This window comes from Anneissia japonica, unplaced genomic scaffold, assembly GCF_011630105.1.
Source record: "Anneissia japonica isolate Jap-2015-1 unplaced genomic scaffold, ASM1163010v1 scaffold16145_len9990_cov125, whole genome shotgun sequence".
Taxonomy (NCBI): domain Eukaryota; kingdom Metazoa; phylum Echinodermata; class Crinoidea; order Comatulida; family Comatulidae; genus Anneissia; species Anneissia japonica.
The window spans coordinates 1-6435 of NW_022706273.1; the positions used below are offsets into that span (position 1 = coordinate 1).

The 6435-nt window shown below is 34.8% G+C and overlaps 1 long non-coding RNA gene across 1 annotated transcript; it reads right to left on the minus strand.

Annotated features, from left to right (window-relative positions):
- Nucleotides 1-2153: 2153 nt before the first annotated feature.
- LOC117106080 lies at nt 2154-4001 on the minus strand. Its single transcript, XR_004444984.1, has 3 exons — nt 3953-4001; nt 2725-2935; nt 2154-2269 (listed from the first exon to the last, which is right to left on the minus strand). It is a non-coding gene; the product is annotated as an uncharacterized LOC117106080 (long non-coding RNA).
- Between the last annotated feature and the right edge of the window lie 2434 nt (nt 4002-6435).

Below are 6435 nucleotides of genomic sequence, written 5' to 3' on the forward strand. Positions count from 1 at the left end.
TATTATGTACACATAAATAAATTCTAATATTATAATATTTTTAATTAATTTATCAAGTAATTTACTGGTAGATAATGAATTAATAAATAAATTCTATTATAATATTTTTAATTAATTTATCAAGTATTTTAGTTAATGAATTATTAAATAAGCGATTAAAAAACGAAATTATTTTATACATTAAAAATTAACGTAGGTCTATTTTTCAAGCGTTTCAATAAGTAGATAAGTAGACCAAACCCAGTACCGTTACGATTTTTAATCGTACGGGAAATCCACTCACGATGCATTATAGGCCATTTGGCCGACATAGGACTCAGGTGCTAGACTGTGACCTTCAGGCATTCTCCCATTCAAAATCTATACCCTACCACTAACAAATATTTTCCTATTTCTTAAACCTAACTACTATACTATATTCAACCTTACTACTGTCTTATTTCTTACTGTTATATATTATGTACACATAAATAAATTCTAATATTATAATATTTTTATGTTGTTGATGTTGATGGATATGCGTACATCGATACACAACAGTGCGTAAAAATACAGAACAAAATTACACGCGTTATCTACACGCGCAAACTTTTCAAATAGACGGAAAAGAACGTTCATCATCATAGCATAACAAACAACAAAACCGCATACACGTACAGCGATGCACTAGACATGATTATGTTCATACGATCATAATGTACATTTATACGTACTTCCAGGTAAGACATTTGTTTTTAGTTTGTTTTCTAAACAATAATTATTCTTTATTTCATATAAAGAGATTTTGGAAATCACTTAAGGTCCGATTCGATTTCGAATTATGAAAAGTGTAGGCTGTGGCACCGAGACCTCTGATGATTAGTGCTCAAAATTGTTTACAAAAACGTAATGCAATAATAGTATATTGACTACTATTGTATATTTTTCAGAAATAATTTCAGCCGCTCCAAATCTCTTTCCTTTTCTTCCTTCTTCCTTTATTCTTTCAAAATTTTACGTTTAAATCATATTTTCCATAATGTTATACACTCACATGATATAGTCACTCGTTTAGACCTAGCCTAGGCTAGACCTCGGCTAGGCTTATGCCTACTATATTACTTAAAATATACAATTTTAATTGATAAGATTAATTTTACATGGATATATAACTAAACAATACATTAAGTTTAAATATAAATACTGTATAATGACATAACAAATAAATAACAATAATTTAAACGTGTACATAGTATCTATCACTACTACAATAATAAGATTAATATTTTTCAATCTTATAATCAATTTTATATAGCCGGAGTTAGTTTCGATCTGGGCAAAGCCTTTGCTAAAAGGTACACTTTCTCCATCAAAAGGCTTCTTCTATGAATGGAATGACCTGTTCGAAGCACGAACTCCTATAGACCAAACCCAGTACTGTTACGATTTTTAATCGTACGGGAAATCCACTCACAAGACAATCGTACGGGAAATCCACTCTCGACACATTTACTTCACATTCAAAATCTGTTTTTAACTCATATTTGGGTGACCTTTTATCCCTGAGGTCAGATGATATTCAGGGGCCCTCTTAAATACTGTATATGAAATAATGTGATGCAAGACATAGAGAGGGAAAATATTTTGAGTCATGAGACCCAGAACCCAGGAATCTGAAGGCAAAGCATTGTCACCACCAAGCACACCTCCACTACAATCTTAATCTTAAGCTCTGATCACACATCAGCAATGGCGGCTCTAGAAATGACACTTTCAGACTGTGACAGACATCTGTTGGCTTGGTGTGGGCTATTTTTATATTTCTTTTTAGTTCAACTGCTTCGAACAGGTCCATATATAGTCATGATGTGCCCATATATAGTCATGATGGGCCCATATATATAGTCATGATGTGCCCATATATAGTCATGATGTGCCTATATATAGTAGATGTGTATGTGGACACAGCTTTAAGCTCTGTTCACACTGTCAGGTTCTATGTGACAAATTTTAAGAAGAAAATTCCTGAATTTTTGTATTAAAATGAATTTAAATAATTGGAAATGATACCTTTTTTTTTATCTGTGACTTGATGTATTATTAAATGATCTTATTAGTTTAAATAAATGTTGATATTATCAGTGTAACTAAAGCAATACAGTATTAGACATCTAACCTTGTTACCTGATAAAACAGATCCAGTCATGTCATCTCGCTTGATATAAATATCAATATCATCTGGTATATTTGGAAGACTCCATTTATGAATAGGTGTAAATGGCTGAAAAAGCTAAACAATATTTATTTACCTTTATTAATTGAGAAAATTAATAGAGTAACTGGCGATTAAGTGCTATCTATATTGTATGCATTTGAAAAGTCTGTAGATTTACGTACATAAACTGATATCCAATTTTAAATTTTGAGACATATTTTGAAAATATTATTTTGATCTTAACAATTGAATTTGTTCCACAGGAACTGAATGTGTTTGAACTGGTCATCTGGCAAACCTACTGTATTCCCATCTTTTTAATAAACATTTCCTTGTAATAGAGGTTGGCTGTAGAGCTAAAAGACATTTTGCAAAAAAGTTTCCCTTTAATAATAATAAGAGTGCCCTAAAGCAGGAGTTCAGCTTTTAAAAATTGACTGATTAATACATTAAAAAAATTATATTCTCATATATAAATAAAAGTATTTTGAAAATCAAATATATTTATATACAATTGGATTTTTTCCTACCTTAACTTTCACTAATGGAATCATTTTTGAAGGTGGCTTGCCCAATCAGGTGGCCTGTAACTGGGTAGTTTATTTGAATTACTCTTTGTGTGTCTGCATCTGTGATTCGTTGTTGATGTAGATGTCTTTTGAAATGATTGATCTTCACCTGGCAAATTAGAGCCTTTACTTTGAATGCAATCATCATGACATTAACATAATTGTTAATTACCTGTTTAAAAAAGGATTTATAAACATTTTATTAATTATTACCGAATACATTACCAAAAATCACCATAATTCTTATCACTCCAATGTACCTATTTAAGAATATAGATTTTTTTTAAATCATAAAATTTTCCATTTTTGTCCAATTACAAATATTTGAAATTCAAAAATTTTGGCTGGGCCCATGCAGACCCACTGTAGCCACAGTGCATGCCAGTTACCAACACATCTAATTCTCATGCGAGGATTATTCAAGGAGAAAAACAGTCTTACTTCTTTTAAAACCCGACTTAGGGTCTATAGCGCAAGAAGCAGGGACATACATCTCTTGGCCAAATGCTTAGCTATAAATATAACTCTAAATATTTTTATGTTACTACATTAGGCTAGGCCTAGACTCAGCGGCGACGCCGGAGATTTGCCAACAATGGGTCTAACAAAGGTCCGAGACAAGCAAGCGCCAATGAAGTCTCGGCCCAAAATAAAACCTCCCTTGGACCTTGTAGGGTGCACGGGGAGAGTTTTTATGGCTTTAGTTAGAATGGTCCAAAATGTGCATTTAGACCACAATGACATTGGCAGTCAAAATAATGGTAATGTTGGATAGGCAAAAAACTATGATTTTTTATTTTGGATCCGACAACTTAGGAGTGCGTCAAACGACAGGGGGTTTATCCGATAGGGAATTTCCCTGGCGAAACACCCTCCTCCCCCCTGCGATGGAGCCACCACTCTAACCCAGGCCTTAAATAACCTCAACTGTACTTAGTTCCTGGTCTAGCCTACTACTACTTATTTTAGGCTTCCAGCCCAGATAGCCAGCCCAGCCGACCTAAGCCTAGGCTAGCCCTACCTACTAGGCTTCTTAGGCCTAGTCCCTAGAGAGGCCTAGCCTAGGCCTCTAATAAGGAATGAACCGGGGCCCTAACTAAAATAGCAAGCCTAGCTGGGTAAGCCTAGGCTACTAGCCCAGGCCTCCTTCCTTCAAAATCCTAGCTAATATTATCATTAAACGTTTGACCTTAATGGCTATCTAAAGTATCATGCCTTCAAATGAATGACTCTTATTTACTGTACGCTGCTACGTACTACAATTTTGGGGGGGCCGGGAACAGAAACGGCCTCTAGCTCGAATCGTCGAAGCCGCCGCACAAGTCTATAAACAAGTAATATTTATGGAGCGCCAGACGTGCAGTTCCAATCAATTGTGTATGATGGACACTAGGTATCAGAGTGCGATAAAAACTGTTTTAATCAATTATCAAATCAATGTCTAATTGATGTTTAACTAACTTGTGTTGTGTTTGTTATGACCAATTATCAGTTGTTACATTAAATGCAATTTAAAGGATTAACAAAATACCTTAATAAGTTTTATCTCTTTGGTTTAGGCTTATTGTAATTAACAAAAAAAAAAAAAACAACTTAAATTTTAGGTTTCTTTCACCTGTTTTATATTAGTTTTATGATAAGTTACATACATTTCCGAGTGAAATTTTCAACTGCGTTATTAGAAACATGTTTTCGCACATAAAATATATTTAAATTTATCAATGCGACTTCTCGAAAAAAATGGTAACATCGTCACAAAAATAAAAACAATAAAAAATGTGTTGTGTCTCATTTTGTACTAATTTTATATTCATTTTAAAGTACTACAGTCAGGCTACATCCTTCCTTCTATTGAACAGCCAGTGACGTGTGTGGATGGGGTTTGTACCTTTGAACGTTTGGCGCATCTCCTCCGATCAACGTATTCGAACTGACCAACATCAGTAATTGCCCTCTCCCTCTCTCTCTCCCTCTCTCTCTCTCTCTTTCCTCTCTCTCTCTCTATCTCTACTTCTTTCTCTTTCGGTGGGAAAATTAGCTTTTCTTCGTGAATTTGAAAGCAGAGCCCAAACGTCTATGGATGTTGCCAATAAAAGAGCGTATGAACAGGCGCAGTGCGGTGTGAAAGTGTCCAAAAATATCAGGGGCGGATCCAGAAAATTTTTTGACGGTGGAGGGGGTGGGGAGGTAGGCCCTACGCCACACCTACCTCAATCCCACTATAGTTGAGGGTGAGATGAGCAAATTTCACGAATAGGCCCCTCTCTAGACGCTCGGAAATGGGCATTATCTGATGGGAAAAATGCCTTCAAAGCAGTGTTCCTCGACAAAATTACTGACCGTTCCTCCCAAAAGGAACTAGGCCACGCCACCATCCCTTAGACACTCCTCCCCTCACGAGCATCGCAAATGTCTAATCAAGGATTTATAGTCTATTCTATACTGGGAGTCGAAGCAAATTATGATTATGGCAGATGCCCGGAAATGGCACTCATTCAGACATTTGGATATTTTATATTCATTAAAAAAAATGTTTACAAAATGTATCGGGGTCAAACTAGGCGAGAATGAGTTCCACGGCCGTTTAATAACGTTTACATTGATGGGCGGCGATGTCACTGTCTGGACCCTTGGTTCATCACTTCTTCTTGTGTTTTAAATGAAAACTGTTGTTGCAGGTCATGGCTATGCCTGCCTATAGTGTGGTTATTTTATTTTATTGTCACTTGGAGCAAAACACCACTTCTCTCAGATATGAATAATAATGAAAATAGTAATGTCGTATTGTTGCTTCAGGGCAAAATAACTAATAGGGAATCTCTGAAAACAGGTAAACCGAACAGCTACATGTTATTGTGCAGCTTTATTTGCAAACACAAATAGTATCGTTTCCATGAATAAAGAATTAAATATAATCGAACGAACGGCGCTTCGTGAATTAGGGTCGATATAACTTGATTGTCAGAAGATGTACAATTTGTTCCTCAGACGCCCTTAACGTAAGGCCTCAAATTATTATCATTGTCATTGTTATTATTTATAAAAACATGACATCGCATCAATAAAAAAAATAGTAATAATTATATATGCCATTTCACTGCCTAGACCTGAACATATATTGGTGTGTGTGTGTATGTCTATGCATGCTATATTCACGATATATTAACATTTTATTAGCTTAAAAATTTGTTGTTTTTGTGATTAGTATTTAATTGTAATTAAAATATTATTATGATTTTTTTTTATCTCTTTGTATTTGTCTTTAAAGTTGTTATTTTGCCGTTGCGCCTGCAAAATTGTGTTTCAATGTTTGTTTTTGAAAATGAAACAAAAGAAAACAGGGAGAAAAAAAAGTATAGATCCGAGAGGGGCGGATTCCATTAAACCCCATCTCCGGACTTCTATATTGTTGAACATTACTAAGAAGAATCAATACAAAACTGAATAACAAATTACATTTAAATTTAAGAGTCTGAGAGTGTCATTTCTGGCCAAGAGATGGCATAGCCATATTTGGTATATACAGCTCCACGTGTGGCGGATTGAGTTGATCTAGACTCTATTAATTTATAAGAATTATTTTCCTGGACACCCTCCCATTTAAAACATAAATCCGTTATCCTGATAGGCCTTAACAGTCAATTGTATAGGCCTGATCAGAAGTGTGGGGGG